The 20638-nt window shown below is 33.8% G+C and overlaps 1 pseudogene; it reads right to left on the reverse strand.

Annotated features, from left to right (window-relative positions):
* Window positions 1-9978, reverse strand: part of LOC100981912 (AP-2 complex subunit beta-like) — a 154918-nt pseudogene extending 144940 nt beyond the window's left edge.
* Window positions 9979-20638: the final 10660 nt, after the last annotated feature.

Below are 20638 nucleotides of genomic sequence, written 5' to 3' on the forward strand. Positions count from 1 at the left end.
TGACTTTCAAGTATTTTTAAAGAATTAATTCAAGCCTCCTACAATATTTATGTGTCCAACACTTTGTTACTGCTGGCTCAGTTTGGAGGAGTGACTTAATTTAAGATGGAGTGGAGTAAAAAGCCTTAGTACATATGATCATGTCCAGATGCCACGTAGGGCTTGTTTGCTCTTTGAGAGCTAGATGTTGGTAAAATTCCCAACTTTACTTTATTTGGAAAGCATAATTTCTGTTAATAGTTTGTAAGGAAGGAATGGGATCATGTCCTCATGATCACCTCACAATGTTTCACTGGCATTTCTTTGTAACTCACATCTCTCTTTAGTTTCTAATTTTATTTCCTTTCCTAGAAAAATATTCACTCCTTTCTAGCACAGACCTAGAAAAAATATGTTTACTCTCCATACGTTGTTTCCAAGTCTCACTCTCTATCCCCTCGTGGCTTTTCAAGATATCTTCTCAGAGAGGAGCATATTATCTATGAGAACATTTAGATGCCAAAATGCTAAAATAATATATTTCCACCTTCACATAACTGTTAGTCTTATCACTCAACTTCTATGGCTTGGGGATTTATTTCTTAGCTGTAAAGTAGGCTCCACTGAAGTCAGGCCCTAACAAGTACCTTAAAGATCATTCAATCCAACATCCAAAGACATGCAAAGTGAAATTACTTTCCCAGGACCATACTGCCAGTCAGTATCAGAGCCAGGAGTGCAACTTGAGTTTCTGAATTATCATTCCAGTGACCTTTCTATCACTCCATTCTACATCGATCTTTCTAATAAATGCAATCATTATTTATACAACTTACTAAAATAATTTTCTTTATTGAATCAAATGATATTCAAGATATTAAATAATATATTTAATTTATATTTTCTTTGAATATTTTAATTGATTATTCTTTGTGTTTACATGACAATGTGATTATGTATAGTCACAATTTGTTACTTTTAAAAATTACATTTCAAAGTGCTGCATAATAATATAATTGCTAAATTAAATTTTCAGTGCTATGTAGTCAATTTTTATTTATTTACATTTGTAATTCAATACATATAAATCTACTTTATAAAATCGAAAACTTAGAGATATTTAAGGAAGGGGATCTTTTGAAGTAATTACACAGGTTTCTGTCTCAATTTATAAAATTATTTATTTACTTATTATTTGTAGTCAAGATAAAAAGGTTTTATTGGAATAAGAAGGATAATTTGTTGCATGTTCATGAGGGTAGGCATTGTGCTCTCTTACTCCATTTCTACAACTTCTCTATGAGATAAATATAATCTACTATTATTAGCTAAGGACATTAAAGCATAGAGAAGTTCAATAAATTATCCACAGCCACACAACCAAGTTGCAGACATTCAATTCAAAAAACCTAGGTCTGTCTCACTCAAAAACTCTTTTCACCAATGTGAAAAATTGGTTCGTCATTTTCAGTTATAAATATTTTTGCACTATGTGTTTATATTGATTTACATGTAGGTTGTTTCTCAGAGGTTGTGTATTAGTATCTAATGAGGAAATACATTTTCTTTTAATTACTCACTCATTAATTCATTCAGCACATTTTTATTTAAAGCCATTTTGTGTCAGATAGCATACTAGTTTCTAAAGATTTAATGTACACTTAGATGTGAATAAATATTTGAATAATTGTGAAGATTTGTCTTTCTCAACATTTGTTTATTTGATGGGCTTTCCTCAAATTATTATAATATTTATGGGTATAACTTAAAATTGATATTAATACAATGATTTTTCAATAATAAATTTTGAAAGTATTTTTTTAAATAACTCTCTGAGATATTCCCCCCTTGGAAACATTGCCAAATTCCTCATTTAATTTTTTTTCTCCAAAATCTCTGGAACTCTGAGAAGGTAGCGTTGCCTGACCAAACCTATATTCAATATATTTTCTTAGCTTTTTTTTTTTATGAGTCCCATGATGTTGATTCATACTTGCACAGTATTCATCCCAAAGCAATAAAATCTAGGACAGTAGTGACAGGAAGACTTGCCTTAATTGGCGACATGTCAGCATGTTTTTGGGTGACATGTAATGACGGACTTGGTGGCAATAAAAGCATGGATAAACCTGACGGAGCAGCAAATAATGTATTCACATAATTCAGATGATTTAATTCTATGAGCAGCCAATATTCCCAGGATAAATCATTTATTTTTCTCAAAATAAACCTATCGTATTTTTAAGATTCAAAACTCACGTATTAAAATACAGTCTTGACTCTAATAATCTACCAAGGATGATTTAAATAATACAAACCTGTTCCAAATCTACTTCAACTAATTTGATGGAAGATACAAGGTCAAGAGCACCTTGTTCAATTAATTTGATGGAAGATACAAGGTCAGACACCTTGTTGAACCTACTTTGATTTGTGTCTAAACTTCTAGGAGAGTTTAGAGAAATCTTTGCTTCCAGGAATGAACTGAAGCTCACACTGAGACCCCCATATTGGCCTATGTACCTCCTTATACATCAAAGACAAAGTGATATAAGGTATTATCTGAAGCATATGAGATGAAAAGAGAGTACAAAATCTTTATAGGGATTATTTTATTATACCTCCAAACATAAACACCACCATTCTCTGGTATATATGGAAGAACATTTATTTAATACATATCCCTGGAGAGTCTACCATATAGATACTCATTTTCACTGCCTCTAGCTCCATTATGAGCCACCACTCACTTCTTCCCTATTTGTCACATTCCACAATTCTTCTGAAGAACACTGCTTTTCCACTTACGTGGCAACAGAGGGCCCTGGCCACTCTTACCTTTTATTGCTCTGAATCTTTATCTTCCTTATGTGCATTTTAATCATTATTAAAGGATGGGAGAAACTAGAGTCAAAAATAGGAGATGAGAAATTCAAGACAGTAAGCTTAATTTACCACATAGTTCAAAGAAAAGTACAGAACAGATACTTAGCAAATAGTTTTTTTTCCCTAACATACATTATTCCTAAAGATTAAGCCCACCATCAAGTCTGCCCTTCTCTAGGAGCACCTATTTCTTCAAAGTGCCATAGTACAGATATATAACACTTATTAGTAAAATTAAGCTCTGCTCATCATGTTGGTCATGCTGTAGAATACATGTTTCTCCAAATCCCCAAGGTGCAGTGAGAGACAGCTCCTCATTTTCCAAAATCTATTAACACCATGGAGTGACTACAGCAGGACTACCCAGGGTTTGACCTAACATAGATTTGCAATAGGCAAATAATCTACACCTGTGACTTCAGAAAAGTTGAAATTGGTAAAAAAATATATTTTGGAACAGACTTGTTGTATTTTGTAAAAGAAAATCATGTCATAAAAAGTCATAATACAAGCCCAAAACTTTGTTACAATTCCTTGCACTTATATGCAATTTAGCATTTTGTTTGTTTGTTTTTAAAATATAAATAAGGTAGCTTCCAAAATTATTTCAGTAGTTAGTAATTTTAGAAATTTGAACCTAGAACTGCCTTTGGAACTCCAATTCTGGTGACCTTTGATAATTATAAATTAATGTGAGGTGCAGAAAAAGGATTCTTCTCTTGCTCCAGGAGAAAATTGCTATGAAAATCTCTCTCTCTCTCTCTCTGTCTCTCTCTCTTTCTCTCTCCCCTCCTCTCTGCTGTGGGTATTATGAATCAATTTCCAAATTTAGAAGATTATTATTTAGCACTCCAATATATCCCTCATACATATTCTCTGTTTCTTATTCTCCCTAATGGTTTTATTAGTTCAAATTCAAATTTACTGTCTTCAGTGTTATGGATATATAAACAATTTTTATTCAGAGCTAAATATTATGCCAATACAGCCATGTATTGCTTAACAACCGGTTTATGTTTTGAGAAACGCAACTTAGGTGATTTAATCATTGTATGAACATCATAGAGTGCACTTACACAAACCTAGATTGTGTTGCCTACTATAAACTTAGGCTATATGGTATAGCTATCATTCTATTGCAGTCCATCATTGACCAAAATGTACTTATGTGATGATGCATGATTATATTTCATTGCCTTTCTTAGACAATAATTTTTGCTTTTTATAAAGTTATATTTTATTTGCTTAGCATCTTCAAATCTGCCTAAGTCTTTCCAAACTTCCAACAGCTTTTTAAAATGCCTTTCAATTATTCATATGGTCAAACCTGTCAGAAAATATATCAACTTTATTTTACATTTTTAAAAAAACACCTTTTCCTCAAAGTCTGCTATAGCCTTGATCTAATATTTATTGGTCTGCCTCTAGCTGCTGGAACCCTATTGCCATTATATTGATAACTCCCTTAGCCTATCTTCTATATTGGAGTTCTTCTATCTCAGGAAACTTATTTTTCTCTTTCTGAGTTAAATACTCATTTGGGGGAGAAAAGGTACATGAAAGTTTTATTGTTTTAGGTTTTTGCATATGATTCTTATCTATTTTACCCCAGAAATCATGACTTACAGTTTGTCTGGCTACACAATTCTAAGTTGGAAATCATTTCCCTGGAAAAAGAACATGAATAGACTTTTTTTTTCAAAAGAGGACATGAAAATGATCAGTAGGTATATGAAAAAAATGCCCAACATCAAGATCATCAGCAAAATGCAAATCAAAATCACAATGAGATACTATCTTACCCATGGACATATGGCTATTCTTAAAAAGACAAAAAAATAACAGATGCTGATGAGAGTGTGTGGAAAAAAAGGGAACTCTTCTCCACTGTTGGTGGGGACATACAGCTACTATGGAAAACAGTGTGGAGATATCTCACAAATAAAAAAAAAAAGTAGAACTATCATCTGATCCAGTAATCTCATTACTAGCTATTATCCAAGGGAAAAGAAATGAGTATATCAAAGAGATAACCACACTCTCATATTTATTGCACTATTCACAATAGCAAAGATATGAAATCAACCTATGTCCATCAATGGATGAATGAATAAAAGCAATGTTGTATATATACACAGCATAATACTTTTTGTCCACAAAAAAAGAATGAAATCGTACCATTTACAGCAAGATGGATGGAACTGGAACTCATTCTGTTAGGTGAAATAAGCCAGGCACAGAAAGACAAGTATCACATGTTCTTACTCTTATGTGAAAGCTAAAAATATTGATCACATGCAGGTAGAAAATAGAGTGATAGATAGATACCAGGAGCTGGAAAGAGTTTCTGAAGTGGCAGGAATAAAGAAAGGTTTGTTAATAGGTCCAAACATTCAGTTAGTTGGAAGAAATAAGTTCTAACATTTAATAGCAGAGTAAGGTGACTACATATAAACAGCAATGTATTGTATATTCCAAAATAGCTAAAGGACTTGAAATGTTCTTAACATATGGAAATAATACTTGAGGTTATGGACACCCAAGATACATTGACTTGATGATTACAAAGTCTAGGCAGGTAACAAAATATTACATGTACCCCATGTGCATGTAAAAATATATTAATGAAAAAAAGTTCCTCTTCAATAATAAAATTTTATTATTGTTAATCTGACTAATTGAGAATTCATGATGACTTAGAGATTATTTGGCAAAATGTTACCTGTGCAAAGCAAGCTTTTCTTCCTACATTGTGCAAATTATTAAAGTAATATAAATATGTGTATAACTTCAAAAAATGATTTTTAAAATCTTGTTCTACAGTACTCAAGCTTTTAATGTCACTGCTATTATGTTTTCTATTAACGGGTAATAATTTAGCACTCCCTGTAAATCAAGTTCTCTATTAGCCTATTTATTTTTTTCAACAAACTTACAGATAAGAAATTTAAATAGCTTGTCTCACATTACTTAGCAAATATATTGTATTTTTGAGATCTGACTCCAAACTCTATCTATTGTTTTAAACTACTACTCCAATGCTAATCTCATTTTAATCCAACAGAGGAGAACTATTTATTCTCTCTCTCTGGAAACTTTTAGCAAAGCTTTTTATATGTTTATCTGAAATATAACAATAATATTTCTATCAACATTTTATTTTTTTATCTATGTATATTCTTAAGCTCATAATTTTCTTTATCCTATTTTCCCTAAAATTTATTCAAACTCATTTAAATTAGATTTTTAGTTTTATGGTGGTATAATTAACAAATAAAACATATATATTTACTGTGTACAATGTGAGGTTTCGATTTTTTTTTAATTAACCCTAGTTGAGAAAGGCAAATGCTTACTGGTACATACTAAAAAGTATTCAGGGCAATGCTCCTTAATATAAACTTGCTAACTACCAACCAACAGACTACTCAAATGCTTGTTTGATAAACAAAAGCTACAATTGTAATTAGCATGTTTTTACTGATTTCCTTTATACTGCAGCATTTTTTCAACTAATATATATCTAACATATATAGTAAAATACATAAATCTTAAGCATATAGCATTATAATTTTTATAAGTCTATATATCCCTATCATCAGCACCTAAATCAAGCAAAATATGGACTACTTCCAGCTCCCACACCCCTGTCTCTTGCCCTTTCTCAACAAGTTACTCACCAAAGGTCATCATTATCGTGAAGTCTATCACGATGGATTTGCCTGCTCCTCAATTTCATATAAATGGAAACTTGCTGTATGTATTCTTCTGAGTCTGACTTCTTTCACTTTGTTGAAATTTGTGAGAATCATCTATGTTGTGTGTAGCAGCAGTTCATTGTTTTTAAATGCTGTGTGGTATTCCACTGTGGGAAGCAAAAGTAATTTATTTATTCATTCTACTGTGGATGGGCATTTGTGTTGTTTTTCGTTTAGAATTTATGACACGTCAGTAATTTTATTTGATAATAACACTAGGATTTGCTGAAGTATATAGAATTGATTGATTGCCTTACACACATTGTTTAAGTTGTGCCTACTCTTTTACATATTTCATCCTTGGTCTGTTTGTCTCTCTACTGTTTGAAATAAATCTGGAGCTCCCTATAGGAATCTGATATCTTTTTTTTCTTTTCTCAACTTCTATTTTAGGTTCAGGAGGTACATGTGCAGGTTTGTTACGTGGGTAATTGCATGTTGCTGGGGTTTGGTGTACAAATGACTTCATCACCCAGCTAGTGAGCATAGTCCGCAGCAGGTAGTGTTTTGAACCTCACTCTCCTCTCATCCTGCCCCCATCAAGAATATTTTAAATTGATTTTCACAATTAAGCTAATTAACATATTCATCTCTTCACATAGCTACGATGTGTTGGGGAAGGAGAATACTTAAGATCTACACTCAGTGAGCTTAAAGTATACAATACATTACTATTGACTGTAGTTACCATGTTGTTCATTAGATCTCCAGAACTTATTCATCTTATAACAGCAGGTTTGCATGGTTGTACCTGTAATATTTTTCTTTCTCTGCCTGGCTTATTTCACTTAGCATAACGTCGTCTAGGCTCATTCATTTTGTTGCAAATGGCAGGATTTCATTCTTTTTAAAACTGAATAATATTCCATTGTAGGTAGGTAGATAGATAGATAGAGAGATAGATAGATAGGTAGATGATAGATATAACAATTTACATACCTACTTATCTTCAACACTTAGCTTGTTTCCATATTTTGGTTCTTGTGGATAATGCTGCAATGAACATAGAAATGCATATATCTCTTCAAGATAGTGATTTTATTTCCTTTGTATATAAAAGGAAAAGTATATAAAAGGTATATACTATTTTTTTTTTTTAGACAGAGTCTCCCTCTGATGCTCAGTGCAGTGGTGTGATCTCGGCTTGCTGCAACCTCCGCCTCACGGGTTCAAGCAATTCTCCCTGCCACAGCCTCCCAAGTAGCTGGGATTACAAGTGCCCACCACCACACCCAGCTAATTTTTTTATTTTTTAGTAGAGATGGGGTTTCGCCGTGTTGGCAACTCTGGTCTTGAACTCCTGACCTCAGGTAATCTGCCTGCCTCAGCCTCTCAAAGTGTTGGGACTACAGGCGTGAGCCACCGCACCCGCAGGTATACACTTTTATACCTAAAAGTATAATTGCTGTATTATATGGTAAGTCTTTAATTATTTAAGGAACATCCATGCTGTATTCCGTAATAGTTGTACCAATTTAAATTCCCACAAAAACCCTATAAGGGTTCTCTTTTTGATACACTCTAATCAACACTATTTATCTGTTGGCTCTTTGATATTGGCCATTTTAAAAGATGTATTGTGACATCTCATTATGGTTTCAGTTTATATTTCCCTCATGTTGTGCCTCTCTTTATACATGTGTTGGCCATGTGTAAGTCTTCCTAAGAAAAAATGTCTATTCAGGTCTCTCGCTCATGTTTTAATCAGGTTATTTGTTTTCTGGTTATGAGTTTCTTATATATTTTAGATATTAACCCATTATCAGATACATGGTTTGCAAGTATTTTCTACCATTCCATGGTGACCTTTTTATTTTTATTTATTTATTTTACCGTGCAGCAACCTTTTAGTCTGATGTAGTCCCATGTGTTTATTTTTGTTTGTATTGCCTATATGTTGGGATTCATATCCAAAAAATCACGCCAAGGTCAATGTCATGTAGTTTCCCCTGTTTTCTTCTAGGGATTCTTTGGTTTCAGATGCTATGTTTAAATTCCTTATCAATTTTCAGTTTATTCCTGTGCATAGCATAACAGTTCAATTTCATTATTTTGCATGTGGGCCTCCAGTTTTTCCAATGCTATTTACTGAAAAGACTATCCTGTCTCCATTAGGTGTTTTGGGCATGTAAGAAGTGTGGTACCTCCTGCTTTGTTTCTCTTGCTCAAGATAACTTTAGGTAATTAAGGTCTTTTGTAATTTCATACAAATTTTAGAATTTATTTCTGTTTCTGTGAAAAATGCCGTTGGGCTTTTGATAGGGATTACTTTGAATCTGTAGATTGATTTGTGTAATAGCATTTTGACAATATTGATTTCTCCCATTGATGAACACAGAATATCTCTCAATTTCTATTATTTTTCTACTCTATATTTCTTTATTTTGCTTTGATCTTTCTTATTTTCTTTCTTCTATTAACTTTGAGCTTAGTTTGCTCTTCTTTTTTAATAGTTCCTTGAGGTTTAATGACAGATTGTTTATTTAAGATCTTTATTTTTTTAATTTAGGTGTTTGTCATATATTTTCTTCTTTGAACTGTCTTGATGCATCCCACAAGTTTTGGTGTATTGTGTTTCCATTTTTGCATCAACATATTTTTTATTTTCCTTTTTATTTCCCCTTTAAACCACTGCTTGTTAAGAATTGTGTTATGTTCACTTATTTTTGAATTTTCCAGATTTCTTCCAGTTATTGATGTCTAATTGTATACCATTGTCATCAAAAAAGATACTTGATACAATTTCAATCTTCTTAAATGTATTAAGACATTTTGTGACTTTAAAGTATGCTCTATTTTGGAGGATGTTTCTTGTTAGCTTGAGAAGAACACCTGTTCTCCGGCTGTGGATGAAATGTGAACATACATCTGTTAGGTCCGTTTGGTCTAAAGTGTAGATCAAGTCTAATGTTTTTTCTTTACAGATTATCTGTCTGAATGACCTATCCATTGTTGTAACTGGACTATTGATAATTGCAACTATATCAATAGGGTTACCTATATCCCTAATATTATTGATTGCTGTGTCTCCCTCCCTCCAGATATAAATGTTTGCTTTATATTTTCAGGTGCTGCAATGTTAAGTGCATATTTATTTTAATTGTTTCATCCTTCTAATCAACTCACCCCTTTATCATTATATAATGACGATCTTTATCTCTTGTTATGGTTTTATCTTAAAGTATATTTTGCCTGATATAAGAATAGCTATCCATGCTTTTTTTTTGGTTTTAATCTGCATGGAATATCAAATTTTCTCATCCCCTACATTCATACCATATGTGTCCTTGAAGCTGAAGTTAGTCTCTTGTAGGCAGCGTATTGTTGGGTCCTCTTTTGTAATCCATTCAGCCATTCTGGCTTTTGACTGTAGAATATAATGAATTTATCTTCAAGGTAATTATTGAAAGTAAGAACATACAATTGCCATTTTGTTCATTGTTTTTTAGGTTTTTAACATATTACTTGTTCCTTTATTTCTCCCTTGCTGTCTTTCTTTGAGATTTTATGATTTTCTGTAGTGACATGCTTTGATTTCTCTTTATCTTTTGGGTATCTACTATAGGTTTTTCCTTTTTGATTAGCATGAAGCTTACATATAATATCTTGTAGTTGGAGCAAACTATTTTAAACTGATAACTTTGATCATATTCAAAACTCTATGCTTTTACTCAGCCCACCATATGTTATATATTTGATGTCACATTTTTATATATTTTTAATATTGTGTATCTACTAACAAATTATTGTAACTATAATTATTATTACTTTTGTATTTTAACCTTCACACTAGCCATAAAAAAGAGCTACACACCACTATTACACTATTAGTGTCCTGTATTTTTTATATATTTACCTTAATCAATGAGTTTCATACTTTTCTGTGCTTTCATGTTGATCTTTAGCAACCTTTTACTTCAAATTCAGAAATTATTTAAAACAATTATTTTGAATTCTTTGTCATGCAATTTATAGACTTTTGTATTTTGGGGGTCAGTTATTGGAAAATTAATGTGTCCATATGGTGATGACATGTTTGCACAGTTTTCCATGTCAAATAATTGTTTTAAAGGAGAGTAATGAGGTACAAGAGAATAAATAGGCAACTTAAAACTTGAAAAAACAAAACACAAACAAAATGAGAAGTTCAACAGAGAGATGGAAAAAATAAAACCCAAACTAAAATTCTGGAGCTAAAGAATAAAATAAATGAAATAAAGAATGTAAAATGAATAATTGACAGCAAAATTGATCAAGAAGAAAGAATCTGTGAATTTGTTTCAGCCAGGAAAAACCTGCAAAGGGTATTTCAGAGATAAGATCTCTTCATCCTAGAAAATATCAGTAGTCCCTTTCACCAGAAGTTCAGCTGACAAAGAGACTAAACCAGTTCATCTTCCTTCTAGTCTTACTCCTGGGTCATTTGCTAATAAAGAGAGTGAATAGATTGCAGACCAACTGCTTTAATTACTTCCTCACACTGCTGAATGAAGTTTGTTCAACAATTGCCAAGCTGATCATCAAACATATTCTTTGCTATTGCTTACAACACTTCCTGACTTCTAAAATTAGATTTGTATATAGCTTTAAGGCCCAGCATAACCCAGTAGCTCACTGTTCAAAGTAATAAATATTTGATTGGGTCTTTAAGGCTAAAGACCTCAAAATTTCTAAGAAGTTTGTGCCATGGACAAAATTTGTTGGTTATTTTCTTTATATATCAGTCCAGATTTCACTGTATTAGTATTTCTATGCTGGTTCTTATAATTTATTTGAGCTGGAAATCTCATAGTTTTAACATAGATGAAGGGGTTATTTTCCTACAGATTTTGCTCTTTTTGTCACTTTCTGTTTTTATTAAAGAGGGAGTTGGAGTGAAAATACTTTTGCTCTGCATCTTCAAACATAAAAAATGAAACATTTCAAAAGACCTACCATGCCATAACTGAAATTTCTGCAGTTTGAAGAAGTCTACCAAAAAATTTTGCTTCAATTATATATGTTCAATTTTTTTGTGAATTAACTAAAACTTTTGTAAGACTCTATATTAACTTTGGAAAGATGTAATAAGCTTTTGAAAAGCAAATGATTATGTTTTAATTACTGTTTGGGATTCTAAAAGTATATGAATGACACAGGCAATATAAGGGTAAAAAAGGGGGTAAGAAAAGAAAAAACAAAACTAATCTTCATGTTCGCTTTTAACTATTTTGAATAAGAATCTATGGAGTCAAATTTTATTGTCAGTGATAAGGAATTTAATTCACTTCAAGGAAACAACAAAAAATATTGCATTAGAATATGTGGGTATTTTAAAAATATATACTTTGGATTGATATTTTTCTATATTTTGGATTAACAAGAGTATCAAATGTAAAATTATCCTTAGGCATAAGAAATTATTGGCCAGTTTCCACTAAATGATAAGTTTTCTGGAGAAAATGCCGTACCTAATTTATCTTTTTACTTCTCATATCTACTATTATACCTGCCGATGGTGTGTATTGTACTGCTGTCGATTTGTGATAGAAATACTTAAACAATGTCTTTTAATTAATATTCTCCTAATTAATTAGTATATCTCAATTATAATGTCAGTGTTTTCTTTTCGTTTGTACCATGTCATTTATCACTAAAGACTATAAATTTTCTTTCCAATGAGGTAAAATTAAAAAAAAACAAAACTATTCTCTATTGGAACATAGATAGCACATTTTCAGCAAAATAATACTTGTCAAACACAAAGATGGAAAAAGAAATCCTAGTCAATTTAAAATACAGAGGACTGGCATTGATGGAACACAGTGTCTAAGATAGAATTGTACAGAATTCCTATAGTAACACCCAATTTTTGTAAAATATACCTCCAGGAACAGAGGGTCCATTTTAAATCTCATTGTATCTGAAAGGCAATCTTTCTTAACAGAGTTCCAAAATTCCTCTTCAATTTCAATATGATATTTTATTCTAAGGTTAATAGATATTAGTAATATATCCAACCACAGAATATCAGCTACAAAAAGAATAAACATAGAGTAGATAATTCTGTGGCTTTGATTTAATTGCAAGACTATCAGAGGAATCAATTTGGACTAGATGTAAGATCTTCATACTTTAACACATCCAGTTCCAAATAAGGCAGTGCCATTGTGAAAATCTTTGAGTTCAGGTATGATAAGGCAAGTTACTAATATTAATAATAATCACAGTACTGCATGAAGGCATATATCCCAAAATATGTCTTGACATCTAAATATTGTAACACATGCTATATATTTTGACAAAATAATAAATACATTTGGATGACTGAGTGAAACATGTCAGTTCCCAGCAGCGTTATTTATATGTGTGTGCTGGAGGACAGGGAGCCTGGAGCAGTGTTAGGCACTAAAGTAAGTTTAAAGCAACAACCCAAGACAGTCCAAAAAGGAGACAAATAGTGTACCTGTTTTAGTCTGTTTGGGCCACTATAACCAAATAGCATAAACTGAGTGGCTTATAAAAGCAGAAATTTGTTTTCCACAGTTCTGGAGACTAAGTTCAAAATCAAGCAGATTTTGTGTCTGGTGAAGGCTAACTTCCTGGTTCACAGAGGGTACCTTGTGGATGTGTCCTCATTTGTTGGAATAGGCAAGCATCTTATTCATAACAGCACTAAAAAGAGTTCCATCCTCATGACCCAAGTTCCTAATACTATGCCCTCATGTGTTAGAATTTCAACATATTACTTTTGGGGGCACACCTTCAGACCATAACAATGTTTGATTATTTAAATAATTCTAATAGTTTTGTCATTACTAACAGCTAATGATGGATTCATGGAGAATTCTGAAGTGTTCCTGCTTGCCTACAGGGTTTACTGTAGTATATAAACTGTACATATACTGTAATATATATACTGTAACATATATAGTAATATATTTCTTGTTCTGAGAATAAGACAAGATCATGAGGTTGTATCCTAGAATGAAGTTTAATGCCTATAAGATTCCAAGAAACTTAATACATGTAATCGGAAATGTTTTATTTCTTCATGGTGGAATTCTCGACATGATCAGAAACTGTACTGATGCTATAATTCGACTAATGAGAAAGACTGCAAGAGGCAAGAACTTTCTTTTTCTCAAGAGTTTGGGAAACTATGAGGAAAAAAAAACTCATAAAGAAAGAAAGGCAAAACTTTATCAAAGGATAAAGGACAACAAATGATTCTGAGATCTAAATATTGCCACTTGACCTCAGACTTTTTGTTGTTGTTGTTGTTGTTTGACAAGTCCATAGATTGAAGGTCAAGGTCAGAGAAGGAAATTTGGCAAATAAACTGAAAATCTTTGTGATAAATTTGGATTAAAAGGCAACAATGATTTGAGACCTAATGTAGCACATCACTGTTGAGGGAAAGAGATTCTTCGCAAACAAAACAAGACTTTGGCATACAAAGAGCTTCCACCCCTCAGTATGTAGATGAGTTCAGTTAGTGGTTTTGTTGTGAAAGAAGAACTTCACTACAGCATGACCTTTTTACAAAAAGCATTAGCATCAGCAGGAAAGAGACTGGTTCCTATATTGATTAAAAGGCAGTTTCACCTGGCTGCTTAACAGGCACCTTGGAAACCATAATATACAGAAGAAAAATAGCTGGTACTGCATGATTCTGAGGAGTATGTTCAGACATGAGATATGGTACCCAGCCTTTCAGACAGAGAATTTGGAGACATTGAAAGCAAGCTATAAGTGCCACAGTAATAAATGTTGTCAGTCTTAGACACACAATGAAACATAAAACTTGGAACTCATTTTCACTTAAATCTGGAAGTTAATACCTAACTGAAGAAACAAAGCTGCTGTTTAAAGAACACATTCTATTCAACAACGCCGCACTTTCAGGAAGACTAACAAATTAATTACTCATAAGTCCAGGATATGTTGAAAAATTAAAATTATGTGGAAATAGAAGACCTTGGGGACATAAAGGGACATGTATGTGTCAGAGAAGGGGAAAGTGAGTCTAGAGAAGAAGAGATTTGGAGAAAGAATACAGAACAAAAATAATCAATTGGTTAGGCTGGGCGCAGTGGTTCACGCCTGTAATCCCAGCGCTTTTGGAGGCCTAGGCAGGCGCATCACCTGAGGTCGGGAGTTCAAGACCAGCCTGACCAACACGAAGAAACCCCACCTCTACTAAAAATACAAAATTAGCTGGGTGTGGTGGCACATGCCTGTAATTCCAGCTACTCAGGAGGCTGAGGCAGGAGAATCCCTTGAACCAGGGAAGCGGACGTTGCAGTGAGCTGAGATTGCGCCATCGCACTCCAGCCTGGGCAACAAGACTGAAACTCCATTAAAAAAAAAAAAAAAAATCAGTCAGTGTTAGGATAAATGCTTTGGCTTTTGAATGACAAATACAATCGAACTGACTGAAGTCTGAAGACAATTTGTTAGCCTTCTAACTGGGACGTGCAGGGATACAATAGATTAGACCTAACTCCAACACACAGCCTGGAGTAAAGCCCAGGCAAACTGCAATATAAAGCAGAACTGCCCTTAAATAACCTGGAAATTTGGGAAAAAAAATATTGTTTAAAGTTAGGGAGAATTTAAGGTTGTTACGTAACATTATTGCAGCAGAAAATTAAATATTAAACATTTTTATACTACTTATGAGTTACATTCAACTCATTTTCAATTAAATGTACAAAAAATGCTTGGGGAAATAGTAACACAATTTCCACATGTGATTAGATTGTCTCACAATACTCTCAAAATTTTTAATTTTTTAACCTTTCAAAAACGTTTTCCATGTAAGATATTAAAATAAAATGTATAAAATATCACATTTTAAAGCTTTTTCTCTATACTTGAATTTGAAAGCAACATTTTATGGCTGTATAAATGTTATCCAGTCACCTAGGACAGGGAGGAAAAAGGTGGAGCAGGCATTGATCTCACGTCAATCCACTGAAACTTAAGACAGAAATCCTCACTGAGAGCCTTTGTACATTGGGTTCTACATAACATTTCAACTTCCGTGGAGTAAGAAGGTGAGATTATTTGAGATTATTTTTCTACATTAAAAAGCAAGTTTGTAACCTTCTTTATTACATAGTCATCTTACACAAAACATTTAAAAAAATCTTCTTACTACTAAAAGTAATTTGTTTGTGTATATCTTAATTAAATCTAAATATAGTTTAAAAACAATAATTATGCTAAATTAGACATCATAGAGGAAATATCTCCTTTCCTCATAGCCTAGATAATCACGGTATGAAAAAATGCTTTTTCCTATAACTCCTATAATCACATCATTTGCAGAATATGTCCTGTGTTAAAAATTGTCAGTGCAATGTTGATAACAAATTGCATATTGTAATCCACTAAAGAAAGAGAGATCTATATCTCCTACCATCATTGAGAGTTTATATCTATAATATTTTTCTTTCCAAAGGTGTGATTATTCCAACACACTATGATAACTTAAAAATTATTAATGTAAAATATTTCAGTTCACTGGGAAGGATACACTTTTTTAAATTTTTAATTTTTGTTGGTACCTAGCAGGTGTATATACTTACAGGGCATATGTCATATTTTGATACAGGCAGACAATGTGTAATAATAACATCAGGATAAATGGTTATCCATCACCACAAGCATTTATCCTTTATGTTACAAACAATCTAATTATATTCTTTTATTTATTTTAAAATGTACAATTAAGTTGCTATTGACTATAGTCACCCTGTTGTGCTGTCAGATACTAGGTCTTATTCATTTTCCTGTTTTTTTGTACCCATTGAAAATTCCCACTTGCTTCTCATCCCACCCTTCCCAGCCTCTAGTAACAATCTTTCTACTCTCTAAGTCCATGAGTTCCATCGTTTGGATTTCTAGCTCCCACAAATAAGTGAGAACATGTGATGTTTTTCTTTCTGGGTCTGGTTTATTTTACTTCACATAATAATGTACAGTTCCATCTATATTGTTGCAAATGACAGCATCTCATTTTTTTATAGTTGAATAGTACTCCATTGTATATATGTACCACATTTTCTTTATCCATTCATCTGTTGATGGACATTTAGGTTGTTTCCAAGTCTTAGCTATTGTGAACAGGGCTGGAATAAACATGGGAATGCAGATATCATTTCAGTATGCTGATTTTCTTACTTTTGGGTATATACTTAGCAGTGGGATTCCTGGATCATGTCATAGCTCTATTTTTAGTTTTTTGAGGAACCTCCAAACTGTTTTCCATAGCAGCTGTACTAATTTACATAACCACAAAAAGTATATGATGGTTCCCTTTGCTCCAGATCCTCAACAGCATTTCTTATTGCCTGTCTTTTAAATAAAAGCCATTTTAACTGGGGTGAGATAATATCTCATTGTAGTTTTTATTTGTATTTCTCTGATCAGTGATGTTGAGCACATTTTCATATGCTTGTTTGGCATATGTATACCTGCTTTTGAGAAATGTCTATTCAAATCTTTTGCCCACTTTTAGATCCAGTTGTTAGATTTTTTCCTCTAGAGTTGTTTGAGCTCCTTAGATATTCTAGTTATTAATCCCTTGTCAGATGTGTGAAAGGAAAATATATTGGGCCCCCAAAATCACTAAGGAAAATTCAAGCCGGAAACTGCTGAGAACAAACCTTCCTCCCATTCTACTCAAAGTCATCCCTCTGCTCACTGAGATAGATACAAATCTGATTTTATTCCTTTGGAAAGGCTAATCAGAAACTCAAAATACCAGGGGATTGCAAGATTTCAGTCTACACCTTCACCTAGTAAGTGCTTTTTGTCCTGCAATGACAGTCATTTATGGCACTCTATGAGAAGATATTTCACCCCAAGTGAATGTCTTCCTCCCTCTCCATTTTGGTTGCTTTTCCTTCATGTAAAAGCTCAGCACTGCTGACTGAATTTAAAGAATCTATTAATAAGAAAAGTTAATTTTCTACTGCTGGGAGGCATGTATGGTTAAACCCCAAACCTCTCTTTCTAACCTCTCTTTCTAACTTCCCCAAACTTCTCTTTCTAACTTCTGCCTGGAAAAAATTTAGAGTCACAGATTTTACCTAACTGTTCAGAACCTACAGCACCACCTCATGAAATAGGATTTTTTTCTCTGCAAAGAGTCTTTTCAGCCCTTTGCCAAAAACCTCTAGTACCCAGATTTCTTCTCCTTTTGTGTTCCTCTATCAGTAAGCAGACTCTCTGCCCCATTTGTAAGGAAAAAACTCCACATTCAACAGTTGGGAGGAAGCCAGCCTTGAGAGACAAATTCTAGCCTCAGTGCTGTTCCCATCAGAAGGAGGACAGCCGTTAAATGCATATGTTCTCGTGAGACACCTGTTCTGTTTCCAAATACATTGGCATTTAAACAGAAAAGGGTTTTTTTGTTTAAAAGTCACTGGGTAAAACTTTCTGGGAATGCACTTCTTTTCCAGGGCCATAGCTAGAGGAGGCAGGAATAGGGTTAAAGCACTCCCTCTATTAAAGTGTGTCACCCAACTTTATCTACTGTACAATCTCCTGGGAGGCCTGGGTACCCAGAAGAGCAGTGAGATGAGGCATTGTGCTGGTAAGCATGATTACTCCTGCCAGCTAGCACCTCCAGATCCATGGGTGCAATTCATGCTTGCATCCATGGGCAGCACCTATGATGGTTGCTGGGACCCAAAGGAGGTGGGAGGAAAGAGGAGAAGAGGGACACCCCTGTAATCTTTCTCTTCATCCTGGGTCACTTTGAAAGGAGAAAGGAGACCAAGTGACACCTTCTACTCCCCTCCTTTTCTGCATGGGTAACAACCCATCTTCAAGCCTGCATTCCCCTTGGGTGTAGCCTGGCTATTCTCTAAACTTCAGACACTGAAGATCGCTCTGGGCAAGTGCCAACTTCACTCATGTATAGAGGCCTTCCAGGATATAACCCAAGTATTTAAACTCTCCTGGAAGGATGTTATGTTACTCTTAAACCCTAACTGCTCCTGAGAGACAGGCAGCCCTACAGGTAGCAGAAAAAATCAGACATGAACAGCATATCTCCTATAGCCATTCAAAATGGGAAAGAGGGTGAGAAAGAGACAGAATCCCCATACCCAGTAGGAAAAGAGGCAGTATCCCTTGAAAACTCTAAATGGAACCCTACGAAGCCCATAGATGAGTGAAAAAGAAAACAGTTTCAGATGTATATGGTAGAAGGCATACAGAGGACCAGAGCCAAACCTGTTAACTACTCTAAGCTATCCATGATAGATCAAAACCTAGATGAAAATCCTTCAACCTTTCTATAAAGGCTGACAGAGACTATGGCAAAACATGCTTCCCTATCTTCTAATTCAATTGAGGGACAGGTAATCTTGAAAGACAGGTTTACTCAAGCAGCTCCTGATATTTGAAGGAAGCTACAGAAACAGGCTATAGGACCAGATGGCACCTTAGAAAACCTTCTAAGGGTAGCCACCTCAGTCTTTCATAAGACGTACTAGGAGGAGGCTCAGGAAAAGGAGAGAAAATAGAAGAAAAAGTCAGAGAGAGGGTACCTTGGAATGGAATCCAGGCCTGAGACTCCTTGAGCTCACTGTTCAAGTCACCCCCATAAACTGGTCAGTAACAAACTTTGCTGCATGTCTCCAACTTGTTTTATGTCCTTAAGCATAACCTGTAACCATGTGCTAGTACTTCTTTTTAGATGTTGCCTTTCTACAATGGTGGCCCAGGTTAAATTCCGGCCTGGGTGATGAATACTTTCAAGTTAACAACTGTGTGACATTTAATCATCTCGTGCTGCGCCATGAAAAACTCTAACTGCCTTTCTGAAATCTTCCTTTCTCTCAACTGACTTTAAAGGTTCTAGATCTGGTAAAAGCTGCTTATCACCACTTATAAAATATCTTGTATACTAACGGTGAACTTATAACCTAACGGAGAGTTGTTAGTTTCACCTGTGATGTTACTTTTGGTAGAGTTCAAAAGCCAGAAATATTACTTGCTTGATTTAGCTAAAGTCAGGAAACAGAAGATGTCAAAGGATTTTCTGAAAGGGTGCTGATCTTGATTAAAAGTGGATATTCAAGTTATAGGTATATTTAAAAGACCTGCATGTTTTTGTCTTCTTGGATCGTGTTTTCCTTGAAAAGAACATTTCCATTGACTGAATTACTGTTCTCCACTCTGTCTTTCCACTCTTAATGCACACAAGATAACTTCTGGTGGCCTGAAACGTTTTGGGAAAAACAGAAAATGCATGATGGATTCCATTTTGGGAGAAACTTCTGTTTTCCTCATGGAATCCCAGAATCTAGAAGCTGATCAATCCTGCTCAAAATCTGTTTTTGTCTTACAGCTATACAAGTTGATTAGGCCCTAGAAACTTCATGGTTTGCTATCCCTGCTCTTAAAGGGCTCCGCTGGGAAGCCAATAATTCAATTAGGAAATGGGACGAGAAGAAATCTTAGAACTACTGGATCTTCTTCTGTTTGTCTGTGTAGCGATTATGTGCTGTGTGTGATGTCTGTAACGAGCACCAATTGATTGCTTTAAATAAAAATAAGCACTTAAATCAAATATTTTAGAGGAGAGTTAAAACCGTAATGCCTTTTAGTTTATGTGTTTTTAAAGTCTAAGAAATAAAAATTGTTTTAAAGATCAAATTGGAAAATGCAAATATCATCAATATGTAAATAGCAGGTTTAAATCACATAAATTAGATAAAAGGTTTGCTAAATATTTCAAGGTTGTAGGCTGCCTACTTTACAACTTGGTAAAGCCTGGGAACATATGAAATTAACCATGCCCTAACTAGAATGGTAAAAGTCAGACTTTATCTGCATCTAGTACATAATTAAAACAACTTACCAGGTTTACATTAAAGTTAAAAATTGCTAAGATTGACCATAAAAATATGTAAATAAAAAAACTAAAAATAAATTTACATGCAAGGTGTGTAGGAACACTTAAATGTGTTTGTGGTAAAAGATTATAAAAAGGCATAAAAATGTAAACGTTG

This window comes from Pan paniscus, chromosome 1 (genome assembly GCF_029289425.2).
Source record: "Pan paniscus chromosome 1, NHGRI_mPanPan1-v2.0_pri, whole genome shotgun sequence".
Lineage (NCBI taxonomy): Eukaryota > Metazoa > Chordata > Mammalia > Primates > Hominidae > Pan > Pan paniscus.